Source organism: Triticum urartu, chromosome 5A, assembly GCF_056163025.1.
Source record: "Triticum urartu cultivar PI428250 chromosome 5A, HENAU_Tu73, whole genome shotgun sequence".
Classification (NCBI taxonomy): domain Eukaryota; kingdom Viridiplantae; phylum Streptophyta; class Magnoliopsida; order Poales; family Poaceae; genus Triticum; species Triticum urartu.
This window is the reverse complement of record NC_141877.1, coordinates 390,699,245-390,715,050: the sequence shown is the minus strand read 5'-3', so window position 1 is coordinate 390,715,050 and position 15,806 is coordinate 390,699,245. Positions and strand designations below refer to the sequence as shown.

Here is a 15,806-nt window from a genome sequence, read left to right as displayed (position 1 = left end):
AAAGCTCAAAAGCTCATGGGAGATGCAATTAAATCAGGGGCTGCTCCATCAAAGCCCAAAGCCGCTCCCAAGGCTGCTGCTCCAGCTCCAAAGCCAAAACCCAAGAGGAGCACCAAGAACATCCCTGCTGAGGAGAAGAACAAGGCCCCAGTGCCTCAGGCTGCTGAAGTAGAAGAAGAAGATGATTCTGTTATTTTGAGGAAGCTGAAGCCAAAGATCCTCACAATGATGCACACCCAGTTGCAGAGAATATGAAAATCAGGAAGGATGCAGGATTGAGACTATGGAGAGAGTCTAATCCATATGCCACCAGGAGAAGGACTGTTGTGGACTACAGATTCCACACTAAGGAACAGCAGGACTTCTATGAGACTGTTTTACTTGACAAGAAGCCCATAGTGTGTGACATGACATGGGTTGATTGGAAATTCATCAAGGAGAATGAGGATCACTTCCCTGAAGTATATGACAGCTTCAAGGCATGTGGATTTGATGAGTTTGTGGCTTAGAAGTTCACCAAGTGGAATGATGAGCTCATTATGCAATTCTACTCCACTACACACTTCTATCCAGATGGAAGGATTGTGTAGATGTCTGAGGGTACTAGGTACCAGTCTACTGTTGAAGAATGGGCAAAAATCATAAATGCTCCTGAGGAACATGAGGATGACTTGGATGTCTATGCCAAGAAGAAGAAAGACCACAACTCTATGGCAAATATGTACAAAGAGATCCCTGATGATGCTTTGGACACACATAAGTTTGGATCTGTACACTATTTGTTGTTTGGTCTTCCTACAATCAATTGGATTCTGAGGCACACACTTCTTCCCAAGTCAGGAGATCACAAGATGATCAGAGGACATGCTATCAACTTGCTACACATATTTGATGTCCCACAGAAGTTCAAGGTTATGAGCCTGATTGTGGAAACAATCAAGAGGACTGCAGCTGATCAGAAGAGAAGCTGTGGATATGCCCCACACATCCAGGAGCTCATTAACTCAAAGATGGGCAAGGTCAAGTACATCTTGGACAAAGAGCATCTTCCCATCTATCCTGAATTTGAGGACAACATAGTAGTCATGACTAAGAATGAACCATCATCTATGCAAGCACAAGAGAAGAAAGCCAAAGCTAAAGCTGAGAAGGCTGCAAAGATGCCAACTATGGAAGAGGCATCTCAGGTCTTCTTGAAGAGCAAGCAAGACCAGTTTGGATATCTGATCCAATCCACTCTGAGGACTGAGCAGGGCTTGGCCACCCTGACCAAGAACCAAGAGAGCTTGGAAAGGATTGTTGAGACAAAATTCTATGACCTTGATGTCAAGATCACAGAGATCCAAACTGCAGTTGAGCAAATTCAGGAGGAAGCAGAGGAGAAGAAGGGCAAGTCTACCACAGATGCATTTGCTAGAGTGCCCAGGGGACAGAGATCTGCTGCAGTGCCAGTGACAGACACTAGAGCTACAACATCAGCACCAGCAGTTATAGCTCCAGTCCCAACTCCAGCATCTAATCCACCAGCTCCAGCCACTTCATCAGAAGCTTTCGTCCTTGGCGTTCTCTCAACACCACCTCCGAAAGATCAAGCCTGAGAGTCGGTTAGCACTATGCATTTTCAAACTTTTTGGTAACTTGTTGCCAAAGGGGGAGAAAAATGTATAGATCATAGGCTTCGAGAGACAGTGTGTTGGTTTTTATCTCTCTTTGCACTCTTTTTGGTTGGTTTGAAACCTTTTTTTGCGTGCTTGTGTGATACTACTTTGTGTCCTTGTGAGATACTTATTTGCTCAAGTGTTTGATCATATGCTACCCTTAATGCTTATTGGTTAATGCTATCCTTCATATCATATTATGATCATTCACTTTGCTTGGTGATGAGTGCATGCTTTTAATCTCTATCATTTTGAGCGCTCCACCAAGATGTATGTGACATGGAAGAGTAACGCATGATCCTAATCGATTGTGCATTTGCATTCAAAAGCAAATCTTAAATAATGCACAAATTTAGGGGGAGTTCTTGCTTATCACATACTTCTCAAAGCGACAATGTCTTTTAATCTTATTTATCATTTGTCGAAGCTTTGATCTATATGTTGTCAGCAATTACCAAAAGGGGGGAGATTGAAAGTGCAACTATCCCTGGGTGGTTTTGGTAATTCCTAACAACATATAGCTCATTGAGCTAATGCTATTCCAAGATAAATATTTTAGGAAAGCTCAATGTTTGGCATGGCATGGATTAGAAAGTGGACCCTTAAAATGCGAAGGACAAAGGATTGGGTCAAGCTCAAAGCACAAGACTCTACATTTTCTATTTTAGTGATCCAAGATAACATTGAGTCTATAGGAAAAGCCAATACTATTAAAAAGGGATGAGGTGTTGCTTAATGAGGATCTTGCTCAAAATGCTTAGTGATATGCTCCAAAACCCTTCACTACTTTCTCATATCCACATATGTCCTAAACCAAAAGTCCAACTCGACCCCACCGATTCTGTCCATCCGGAGCCACCGAGTTCAGTTGACATAGCCACTGGTAGAAACCCTAATCAATTCGGTCTCACCGATAGGGATCTCGGTCTCACCGAGATGGGATTGCAAACTCTCTGTTTCCCTTCGTAACATTTCGGTCAAACCGAGATGAGCGATCGGTCCCACCGAGATTTGAATGCAAACTCTCTGTTTCCCCTTCGTAACGTTTCGGTCCAACCGAGATGAGCAAATCGGTCCCACCGAGTTTTCCTGACCAACTCTCTGTTTGGCTATTGCCAAAATCGGTCTCACCGAGTTTGTGTAATCAGTCTCACTGAGATTACGTTATGCCCTAACCCTAAAGACATCGATCCCATCATGTTGACATGTCAGTCCCACCGAGAATCCTAACGTTCACATTTTGAACAAAATTGGTCCGACTGAGTTCTCTGAATCGGTCCCACCAAGTTTTGTGATTTGTGTGTAATGGTTAGATTTTGTGTGGAGGCTATATATACCCCTCCACCCACTCTACATTCGTGAGGAAAGCCATCAGAACATGCCTACACTTCCAATACATATTTTTTCTGAGAGAGAACCACCTACACTTGTGTTGAGGTCAAGATATTCCATTCCAACCACATAAATCTTGATCTCTAGCCTTCCCCAAGTTGCTTTCCACTCAAATCTTCTTTCTACAAAATCCAATCCTGTGAGAGAGAGTTGAGTGTTGGGGAAACATTCATTTGAAGCACAAGATCAAGGAGTTCATCATCAACACACCATTTGTTACTTCTTGGAGAGTGGTGTCTCCTAGATTGGCTAGGTGTCACTTGGGAGCCTCCGACAAGATTGTGGAGTTGAACCAAGGAGTTTGTAAGGGCAAGGAGATCGCCTACTTCATGAAGATCTACCCTAGTGAGGCAAGTCCTTCATGGGCGACGACAATGGTGGGATAGACAAGGTTTCTTCTTCATGGACCCTTCGTGGGTGGAGCCCTCCGTGGACTCACGCAACCGTTACCCTTGGTGGGTTGAAGTCTCCATCAATGTGGATGTATGATAGCACCACCTATCGGAACCACGGATAAAAAATCTCCGTGTCAACATTGCGTTTGCTCCCTCAATCTCATCCCTTTACCTTCATGCGAAATTGTTTTACATTCCGCTGCTATACTCTTAGAATTGCAAGTGTAGGTTGATTGCTTGACTCATGATAAGTTGCTAAAATCTGCCAAGAACTAAAATTGGGAAAAGGCTAGATTTTTATTTGTTCAAGTAGTCTAATCACCCCCCTCTAGACATACTTTCTATCCTACATTATCTTATATGGAAGATTAACTCCCACTTGATTCAAGCGATTGTAAAACCCAGACATTCTGAGCACATGCTCACATGCTAAGCTATTCGCCTCCATCTTGTAGCCAAAGTACTTTTCAGAGGTCTCATACCTCTCGACACGGGCATGAGTCTAAAATACCAATTTCAGCTCTTGGAACATCTCATATGCTCCGTGGCATTTAAAATGCTTTTGAAGTCCCGGTTCTAAGCCGTAAAGCATGGTGCACTGATACGTCTCCAACGTATCTATAATATTTTATTGTTCCATGCTATTATATTATCTGTTTTGGATGTTTAATGGGCTTTATTATGCACTTTTATATTATTTTTGGGACTAACCTATTAACCGAAGGCCCAGTTCAAATTGTTGTTTTTTTGCCTATTTTAGTGTTTCGCAGAAAATGAATATCAAATGGAATCCAAACGGAATGAAACCTTTGCGAGGATCGTTTCTGGAACAAATGCAATCCAGGAGACTTGGAGTGGAAGTCAAGGAAGCAACGAGGCGGCCATGAGGCAGGGAGGCACGCCCAGGGGGTAGGAGCGCGCCCCCACCCTTGTGGGCCCCTCGTATCCACCGACCTACTTCCTTCGCCTATATATACTCTTATACCCTGAAAACATCCAGGAGAGCCACAAAACCTATTTTCCATCGCCGCAACCTTCTGTACCCGTGAGATACCATCTTGGGGCCTTTTCCGGTGCTTCGTCGGAGGGGGAATCGATCACGGAGGGCTTCTACATCAACACCATAGCCTCTTTGATGATGTGTGAGTAGTTTACCACAGACCTTCGGTTCCATAGTTATTAGCTAGATGGCTTTTTATCTCTCTTTGGGTCTCAATACAAAGTTCTCCTTGATCTTCTTGGAGATCTATTCGATGTAATTCTTTTTGCGGTGTGTTTGTCGAGATCCGATGAATTGTGGGTTTATGATCAAGATTATCTATGAACAATATTTGATTCTTCTCTGAATTCTTATATGCATGATTTAATATCTTTGCAAGTCTCTTCGAATTATCAAATTGGTTTGGCCTACTAGATTGATCTTTCTTGCAATGGGAGAAGTGCTTAGCTTTGGGTTCAATCTTGTGGTGTCCTTTTCCCAGTGACAGCAGGGGCAGCAAGGCACGTATTGTATTGTCGCCATCGAGGATAAAAAGATGGTGTTTATATCATATTGCTTGAGTTTATCCCTCTACATCATGTCATCTTGCCAAATGTGTTACTCTGTTCTTATGAACTTAATACTCTAGATGCATGCTGGATACACTACAAAAAAGACACATCCGTCACATTTTGGGCCGAACAAAAAAAAAATTGTCATACATATGACACTTCTATGACGATAATTGTGACAAAACCCGGTATCATCATAGATGTGGTGGGCTCCTACTTCTATGACAAAAAATCATGACAGAAATGGGCTTTTCGTCCTGGGCGGGCCGGAGACGCAGCTGCATGACATTCTTTGGGCCGTCCATGACGGAAAAAACCATGGTAGAAGCGAGGGGGAGGAAAATTTCGAGGAGTTCCCGGTTATGGTGGGAGGTCGGGGGCCGAGAGATGCGCGTTTCTCTCATACACATATGCGCGTGTGTGCGAGGCGTTGGCTCTAACTGAACCCGAGCGAGGCGTTGGGCTCTAACTGAACCCGAGCGATTGCACTGCAGGCTACGCGTTACTGAATCCGAGCGATCGATCGATGGCTGTTAACTGAACCCGATCGAGCGATTCCTTCGCTACTGCTGCTAACTGAAGCCGATCGATTGGATGAACAGTGAGCGTTGCGGGGGGGGGGGGGGGGGTTGGATGAACAATGAGCGGTGGCGTTGCCTCTGGATGAACAGGACCCGTGGTGTGGTGGAGGGCTGGATGAACAGTAGACGGTGGAGGGGTGCCCGTGGAGGGGTGGTTGAACAGGACCCCATGGTGTGGAGGGCTGGATGAACAGTAGACGGTGGAGGGGTGCCCGTGGAGGGGTGGTTGAACAGTAGCTGGTGGAGTAGCGCGTGGTGGAGGCTGGATGAACAGGAGCCCGTGGAGGCTGGAGGAGGTCGACGGTAGCCCGTGGAGGCTGGAGGAGGTCGACGGTGGAGATGAACAGTATCCCGTGGAGTCCCGTTTTGCGGTACGCCACACCCCTCCCGATGAACAAGACCCCCGTTTCGACCGTAGGAGGTCCGTTTCGTCCGTTTTGCGGTACGACACACCCCTCCCGATCAACAGGACCCCTGTTTCGACCGTAGGAGGTCCGTTTCGTCCGTTTTGCGGTACGCCACACCCCTCCCGATCAACAGGACCCCTGTTTCGACCGTAGAAGGTCTGTTTCCTCCATTTTGCGGTATGCCAGACCCCTCCCGATCAACAGGACCCCGTTCAGGCCTCGTTTCCATCGCCTGTTCCATCCAAGCCCTCCCGATGAACACGACCACGTATTCCGTTCCGACCCAGCCGGTTGGCTCCCACGCGTTCCATTGCCTCCCCATGAACACGACGACGACGTTGTTTCTCCGTTCCAAGCCAACCATGTACACGAGCCCTGGCCGTACGTATGCGCGAGTAGGCGTTCGAGACCCCGCCCGTATGTACACATACGTGGCCGTATTTTCTTTCTTGCACCCTGGCTGTTGTACGTACGTGTACATGGTACGTGCGCGCCTCTACTACGACACGTACGTGCCTCTACTATGACACGTGCGCGCCTCTACATCCACCAGTATATATGTACGTACACATTCGCGACCAGAATGACAACGCTACATACGCTTCGACCAGGTGGGTCCCGACTGTCACGCACTTCCTTGCCTGCGAAGATGTAGCTGGTGGGTCCCAGCAGTCAGCGGGCGAATCATTTTTTTTGCCCGGACGCACTTCCTTGCGTGCGAAGATGTAGCTGGTGGGTCCCAGCAGTCAGGGGCAAACTATTTTTCGCGAAATACGGTGGCCCGTCCGATGGGTCCCCGCTGTCAGGTGGAGGAATAATTATTTTGCACGTAATAAGGAGGCACTTCCTTGTTGCGGCCGTGGACCCAGCTGTCAGCCTCTCCACGTACAGTCCACGTCCGATGGAAGCCATTCCTTGACCACGTTGACCACGCCGCGCTGAGAGCACCAGGGCAGTGGACGACGGCAAGGCCTAGGAAGGGGACGACGCAGAGCCGGGGAAGACGCGGCAGTGGATGCCCACGCGTAGAGGAGTACGAGGGTTCACTGGTTCGCTGCGGTGTGAGACTGCCGTCGCCACGGAATAACAAGGGGTGTGGGTGAGTAGAGGGATGGCCTGGCCAGCAGTGGGAGTAGTAGGGGGCAATGAGGCCTCCGCCGCATCGCAGCCGGCCACGGGAGGCAGGAGCACGAGGCATGACCGGCGCTGGTTTGGGCGGCTGGAGCAAGAAGACCATAGGTTGACGAAGCACTACGGCCGTTGGATGGACATCGTACGGTCACTGGAGCTAGAATCGTGCATATTGACTAATTCGACAAAGCCCTCCGTCCCCGTCAACTTAGTAGGCCCACAAGTCAGACTGCCACTATACTGGGTCCCATCTAACAGGGGGAGTATTCATTTTTTGTGCGTAATAAGGAGGCACTTCCTTGCGTGCGAAGATATAGCTGGTGGGTCCGAGCTGTCAGCGGCAGTAACATTTTTTTCGCGAAATACAGAGGCCCTTTCGTTGGGTCCCTGATGTCAGGTGGAGGAATCAGTATTTTGCGCGTAATAAGGAGGCATTTCCTTGCGTGCGGCCGTGGACCCAGCTGTCGGCCTCTCCACGTACAGTCCACTTCAGATGCATGTCGGTCGTTGACCATGTTGACCAGGCTGCGCTGAGAGCAACAGGGCGGTGGACGATGGCGAGGCCTAGGAAGGGAATGACACGGAGGCAGGGAAGACTCGGCAGTTGTTTCCCACGTGGAGGGGAGTACGACTATACGAGGGTTTACTGGTTCATCTGCCGTCGCCGAAGAATAACAGCAGGTGTGGGTGAGTAGAGGGATGGCTAAGCTAGCGACGGGAGTACGGTGGGGCGGTGAGGCCTGTGTGGCTGCAGAGCCGGCCGCGGGGAGGAGGGAGCAGGCAGTCCTGTCGGCGCTTGTTTGAGCGGCTAGAGCAGGAAGAGCAGAGATTGAAGAAGCACGACGGCCGCTGGATGGCCATCCAACAGTCACTGCTTGTGCGTCAACCTTTTTTAGGAAAGCCTCAAATCTGTGGAAAACAGCATACAGCCCATCTGCCATTATTTCTAATAATTTATAGCCCATTTGCTAATTATTAAGGTTTTTTTTGGATCCCATATTCTTTTTGTTAGCATTACAGCCCATATTGTGGCCACGCTTAAAAAATTATACGAAATTTTGCATATTTCGGTGCGGTCCGAACTGTTTTTAATCCCGAAATTTCGATTCGCATTCAAACTGATTTTAAAAATAAATGTATATCAATATAAAATCCAACAACTTCTCCACGCATAAAAATTAATGTAATTTAAAATCTCGAAATGAAAAAAAGATATTTGAAACTAATTGCCGGTTTGATGTGTTTTAAAAATGTACATCCCATTTCTCATTACTGATAGGCCATTTTCTCGGCCAGCCGAATGAATCTCTCCTCGTCTTGAAAGATTTGCAGCCCAAGATGCCTGACAAAGCGACTTACTTGGCAAATCACAAAAAACTGGGTTGTGGCCGTGGACCCAGCTGTCAGTCCATTTGTTTTTTTAGTCCATTTGGTGGGCTGGGTGAAACAATGATGTAGCATCTATGCAGCCCGTTTAAATCTCATTCGCATTTTTCTCGAAATTCACGGACTTGCTGGGCTGGGTGAAAATATCATGTTGGACTAGACAGAGAAATGTTATAAAAACATAAACACATGATTGCACGTCAGTAAAATCTTTGCGAGCTTATGTACGCAATCACTAGGAGTTAACTTGCCAAGTTATATATAAACAATTATTATTATTATTTTGTAAGAACTTTCAACTTACGAAATAAAATATCATTTTAATTTGATGAGTTACTAGTACGTGGGGTATTATTATTTTTTAGGCTAGACGTGGGACAGTTGAGTTGGTTCTAGGGGAAAGTACTGGGAGAAAACTCAGCTTACATCGAAAAAGAAAGTGGGAGAAAATTCAGAGACCTGCTAGGTCCACCTGAGGAGGGGAATATGTTGGGAGGAAGGAGATTCAAAGCACGGCAGCCGAGTGAACTAGTTTTTTTTACGGACAAGTGAACTAGTTTACATACATAAGCAAATAGCCACTAAAAAAAGCAATCAGGTTAATGGGTTCTTAAAAGAAATATTCTGGACAAAATAGATAATTATGACACATAGGCTAATGCATGAAATACTCAGATGATAAAGGTGCTTATAAACAGATAAAGTACAACATCTAGACCTTCCTGGCACGCTTGATCATGACGCTGCGGCTGTCCGTGTACTCGTCGGTTACGGGAAGCAGACACGCCCTCATGTCCGAGATCTGCCTGTACATGTCGTAGCATGCGTATGCGTCCTTGGCCGCGTAGGTTATGTAGGCTAGATTCAGAGGTACCTCCCACGTGTTCAGGTTGTCTTCTTTCATGTTGGCGTATCAGGGGTGGATGATGGTCTCAGCAAGGTCAACCATGGAGTCCTTCTCCTTCCCGTTGTTGATGATCTTGTATTGCTTCTAGATGTCGACAAGCTTGTTGCACCAGATGGTCGAATCGTCATGTTCTTCCTTCTCTCCACCGTAGCGAAGGTGCAGTCGGCGCTGCCGATGAAACGGGGGAATGCTCCAGAACCTGGTGCAGCCATAGGACTGAGGCGAGGCAGAGCTTCACTGAGTCCATATCGTTGGTGTACATCACATTCAACTTGGTAAAGCCATAGGACTGAACGGCGAACTCAAAGGGGAACTCCTTGCTGAAGTACATATCCAGCAGGCTCACCCCTTGGATCGCCATTGGAGTCTCTTCGAGTGAACGAGTGTGTAGGCGGCGGTAGCAGTACGTTGTTCAGCTCTTGGGGAACTGGACTCAACAGTAAGATGAGTGTGTATAGGTGACAACAGTTACTACCCCTCTCTCGTCCGCTGCACGCCCGACAGAAGATGCACCCTCGGCCACACGTCGGTTCACGAGCGGGTCTGTATTGGTACTGTAATAACAGGAGTTAGTGGTCACTTTACTTAAATTTAATTAGCTTTAATAGAAATTTGTACTTAAAACAAGCAATGCATTCGCTCGTTCTATCAGTGCCACAGGATCAACATGCACAACAATTAGAGTTATTATTCTCAGGACGCACATGATCAGCACATTTATCGCACTTTCACAAAGATAATACTATCAAGTTTGAACTGTTTGTTATGGTTGTTGTCCTCTGCATCATCATGCCGTGTTTCCCAGCTTGCAAGATTCAAAACCAACAAATAAGATCCAAATAATAAGTACAACAAAGATGCCTACACATCTCATTGATTCCCAGCTTGCAAGATTTAGAACCAACAAATAAGATCCAAATAATAAGTACAACAAAGATGCCTACACATCTCATTGATTCCCAGCTTGCAAGATTCAGAACCAACAAATAAGATTCAAATAATAAGTACAACAAAGATGCCTACACATCTCACTGATTCCCAGCTTGCAAGATTCAGAACCAACCCATTAGAGCCTTTTTATAAAGTGAATATCGGGATTAAATCCATCTTGGCTAGCCATGTCATACAATCGAAGAACTTGGTGAATGCTCTTGACCATCACAACATCTGTAGTTGAGTATTCCTGTTTGCACAGCACAAACAAGGAGACAGGAGAGCATGATTTCACTTTAATAGCGGCCTCCTTGAACTCAACCTCCAGCTCTACTTGGATGAGGTCTGCCTGGAGTTCCATGATTCAATTCATGCGCATTTTTCTGCAGTTCACCTGAAATGAAGCAAAGATTGCATCATTCAGCTAGCAAGAAGTACTTGCTCTTGTGAGCTGGCAGGTTCTTCTTTAGTAGTTGCACTAAAATTGAGGAACATTAAGGTTGGCTGTCCGGCTCATGTAAGGTGCAACTATAATTTTCTTATCCTTTTGTGCAGTTCCACTAAATTAAAGTGCCATTGTGGTGACAGTGACGGCTCCATCTTGCAAAGGCTAATAAAATGTTGCACGAGATTACCAGCAGAACTTGACGGAGATTTTGGAAACTCCAATCACCATTTTGTGCAATTCCAACAAAATTGAGAGATGTTGCCCACGTGACATTTTAGTTGAACTGCACAAGACACTCATTCCAAAAAAAGTATTTTGTGCAGTTCACCAAAAGGTCACAGTAGCAACAAGGTGAAATGGATATCGCTATCTGCAAAAAAGATAGAAAGTAAATAGTTGTTGGTCAATAAGAATATACGAAACATATACAAAATGAAAAGAAGCATCTTAATTATGTTCATGGCAATCACGCAAGGACAGTAGAAATTTTAAAACGTAAGCAATGCTACATGTTACCAGAAGCATTACGATCAACAATGAGAATCCTCAAGTATGGGATTACTTTAATGGTGGCATTTCTTGTTTACCAGACACAGTAAATCAACAGCAGCTAAAGATTTGGTTTAAGGGCATGGGACCGTGGGGACACCAGGACACTTAGCAGCATAAAGGAGCAACTTACTTCTCATACTGGGGAAAACAGCAGGAGTGCCATTGTACTATGTGAGGGCAGCAAATCTAATCCTGGAGACCTTTTACTATGTGACGGCAGCAAATCTAATCCTGGAGACCTTTTACTATGTGAGGGCAGCAAATCTAATCCTGGAGACCTTTTACTATGTGAGGGCAGCAAATCTAATCCTGAGACCTTTTACTATGTGAGGGCAGCAAATCTAATCCTGGAGACCTTTTACTATGTGATGGCAGCAAATCTAATCCTGGACATACTCTGTTGACTTGTCCACCAGCCGCCACTTTCTATCCTTTTTTCAACCAATAATAGATTTGTTTCTTATCCAGTTTGTACTGCATTTTCCCATTATTTCCCTTTTCAACCAAGAGACCGGTTGGGTATCCGGTCTCTACTACTTTCACCATATTATTTCCTCTTTGAATCAAGTCCTAGATTCATGCTACAACTTTCCCCCTTTCTTCGTTGTTTGAAAAAAGCCCTAGATTCGAATGCATGAAGTAGCTTTACCTCTAATAATACTAAAAATTTAGGTGGCTTTGGAAGAGCTGATGGGAGTAGAAAAAGATGCACATGCAGACACGTGGGGAGCTGGGGCAGTAGAGCAAGGCCGCTTTCGAAGAACTTATACCTGAGGGTCGCCGGGATGTCAGCGGCGGCAGGTCAGATCTGCGGACAATACGGCAGGGAGGAAGAAGGGTCGGAGGACCTCCCGAGCCGGCCATGTGTCTAAGAGAATGGCATGGGCAGAGGATCGGGCCCCTCCGGCAGCTGTGGGTTTCCTCCCTCGGCGGCGATGACTGCATGAACGATGCACCTTTCAGTCCTCTACACACACCGGTCGAAGGGATCCAGCCGGATCTGTGACCAGCGGTGAGCAGAGAGAAAATGTCGCTACCGCTGTCTTGTTTATATCTGGAGAGGATGAGAGAATGAAGAGAGCAACCCTAGTAAAGCAAGCACTCAGGCCCCTGCATCCATATATAGTGGAGTGATTATCTTTTTTCTCTCCACAACAAGCATTTCAATTTGTCTACGTGGCATTAAAGAAAAGAAACTCTCTATTTAAGGTGACTACTGTACGACTCCTACTTACTACTAGTAGTACTACAGTATTGTTCACTTGTGCTCCCCACCCCTCCATTCATTGAACAACCCCACGGGTGAATAAACATACAGTAAGTACTGTATTTATATAGAATGAACAAGCTCGAACTATTTTCGCGTAGTTAAAAGTTGAGGGCGGGGCTTTTCCCGGGCAGTACACGCGGCAGTTTTCGGGTAGGGCCAGAAGACTATTTTCATTTTTTTTTTAAAACTTCGAGACGGCCACATAGTATGGAGCCGACCCCAATGATTTTAAGCTTACAGGCACGGTACACGCTATCCTAGACTACTATACACATGAAACTGCCACATGAGCGTCCGGGCTGCGCTTGGCTCTTCGCCTCTTCGGGAAGTCGAACAATGATAGAATACTACTGCACTGGAGGAGTACTACAGTATGCTGGCCATCTGACACCGATTGAACTACTGCATGTCCACCGCGTGCGGGAGGGAGAGCGTGTAGCGAAAGCTTCTCCTAGTCTTGCTAGCCACCACGCTCATGGGCGGGGGAGGGACGCTCCTGCCTTTGCATGTATGACAGGTGGGCAATAGAGGTGTGTGGCTAACCTGTCATACAGCCAAAGGCAGGTGCAGTTAAGTCCGCGAGGGAGAGGATAATCAAACTTCTCGTTGATGTACGAGTTGACGCGACACATCAAAGCACTACACTCGATATATTTCAATAATTTGCGTGTGTGTGACTCCCAGATGCAGAGGCCGGGGATCATCATCCTCCTTTTCGAGAAAAAACATACGCGTGTGTGAGAGGACAAGTGCATGCGTGCACCTCTTCTCTTCCTGTATAACATACTACTAAACTCATAGTACAAGTTTTTGTGCGTGGCACGATGGTGCGTGCGAGAAGTCCCGAGAGATAGGTTTAATGCATTAATTGCAATGCATGCATGCATAAAGTACATGCATTGGTCAATTTTCTCTTAATACTTGCATGCTATGATTTAATGCACCTTGGAATCTGAACATGTGTTGGGGAACAACCAAATTGAGCCTTATAAAATGGAAAAACTAAAATATTGAGATAAGCCCTACAAAACCGGAAAGGAGGGAGTAGAAAAAGAAGTACTCCGTCCGGGAATAGTGCCGCACTTCGAAACTGGAACCATCTATAAATTTTGAGCTTGCGTCTCGTCACATTCCAAATCACTACACGCTATATTGAATTGCAAACCTGTTCACACCGATCACAACCTAAACGGTTTCCCACTTAGGAGCGTATTAGTACTCGGTTATAAATACTAGTATGCCAAGATGACTACACATTCCTCCTCAACTCCTCATCCACAAAAATAAACAAGTCATTCAGCATCCTTCCCTTGCGTCTGCCATGGCCAGCGAGAGTCCTGGGTCAAGAGATTGCCATCAGGGAGAGGCGAGCATGGAAGCGGAAGCACGAGAGATGTCTCGCCTCGCTGCGAGAGCAGCCGGCATGTCCCCCCGCACGGAAGTAGCAGCACAGAGGTCCTGCCACGCCGCTGAAGCAGCACGGAGGTCCGCCACGCCGTCGATGCAGCAGACTGGTCCGGCCGCGCTGCGGAAGCAGCAGAGATGTCCCGCCGCGCCACAAATGCAGCAGAGATGTCCCGCCGCGTCGCGGCAGCCTGGGAAAATTTCTCGCGGGCAGGCGACGACTGTTACAGGTGCATGCATGTGATCGTCCATAGCCAGATGGATCAGATCTCTGGCTCGGCGAGGTTGCGGGATGACATGATAGCCTCGTTTGAATAGGCTACCGACGTCATCTGGCAACTAAGGGAGGGCACTGAGAGGCTCCGGGCTGAGCGCGACTTGCTGAGGGAGAAGATCGTCTGAAGTGCAGACCTGCAGGATGAGACCAGTGCCTTGTTGAAGAAACTTATGGACGAGAATGACATGCTCCGCAACGAGCGCCAAAGGCTGGTGGAGGAATCTGTGGATGTTCTCAAGCAGCGTCTTGAGGACACGAAAGAGCTCATCGCCTATCGCCGCGGAGACTAGTTTCCTGGTTTCTTTTTATGTAATAATCAGTTTAGGATGTGGATTGTGTTGTCGGTTGTGAAATGTTGGGTTCTAGCACGGATGTTTGGCCTTTGTTGGCCTCTTGGGATGTTGCGATTTCAATCTGGTAGCTTTTAGTCCTTTGTGTTAGGCTGGAGTTGTGCTGAACTTCTTATGAATTGTGGTGATTTTCAGTAATGAAAATCGGAAGGGGCAAGCCCTTCTTTGATCAAAAAAATTTAATCGTCCTTATATATTCATCAGTCTTACTATAAGTCGCAGTAGATGCTATATAGGTCCATCGGATCTTACATCAAGATCCGTGCTTTCAGATTTTATTTTTTCTCTCTTAAATCTCAGTCAAGTGAGACATAGCCACGCCATTAAACAGAGGCTCGGGCACCATTAATGGAGACCTTGGGAGAGAGGTGGACGGCAGATGGAGGTCAAAGGGCTCTCCTCCCGATAAGCACGCGCAGGGGTCTGATCGCACGCCTCTCGTACTCAAATAGCTACCCTGCATGGCGCCTCCTAGATAATAAAAAATGGGGACGCGTGGCAGCACGTAAATGGTACTAGTAAGTAGAACACCCACGGTTTCAATAATACTTGTGTTTCCGATTGTAACGTGACAGCACTTGTTCCAAAATGACTTTGTTGATTGTTAATGTGTGCGCCTTCGCAAATTGGCCTGCAAATTTACCACAGCATGTTGGTGCCATGTCATGGCACCAAGCCAAGTTTCATTATTTTCATGCGTGTTTTCGATTTACAGGAATTAAAAAACTAAGTTTCTCAATGTTTCCAACCCAGCCACGACACCCAGAATTTTGAATTTCATTCCAATTTCTTGCATGGAACCTAGAAATTTACCCGAGGACACACATGTGATTTTTCTGTTGGGGATCGTAGCAGAAATGTAAAATTTTCTACGCATCACCAAGATCAATCTATGGAGTAATCTAGAAACGAGGGGACGGAGAGTGCATCTACATACCCTTGTAGATCACTAAGCGGAAGCGTTCAAGTGAACGGGGTTGATGGAGTCGTACTCGTCGTGATCCAAATCACCGATGATCCTAGCGCCGAACGGACGGCACCTCCGCGTTCAACACACGTACGGTTGGGAGACGTATCCTCCTTCTTGATCCAGCAAGGTGAGAGGAGAAGTTGAGGGAAAACTCCGACAGCACGACGGCGTGGTGGTGATGGAGCTAGTGGTTC

General features: G+C 46.5%; 1 pseudogene; it reads left to right on the top strand.

Annotated features, from left to right (window-relative positions):
* The first annotated feature begins 1,010 nt into the window (after positions 1-1,010).
* LOC147971534 (uncharacterized) overlaps positions 1,011-15,806 on the top strand; it is a 53,531-nt pseudogene continuing 38,735 nt past the window's right edge.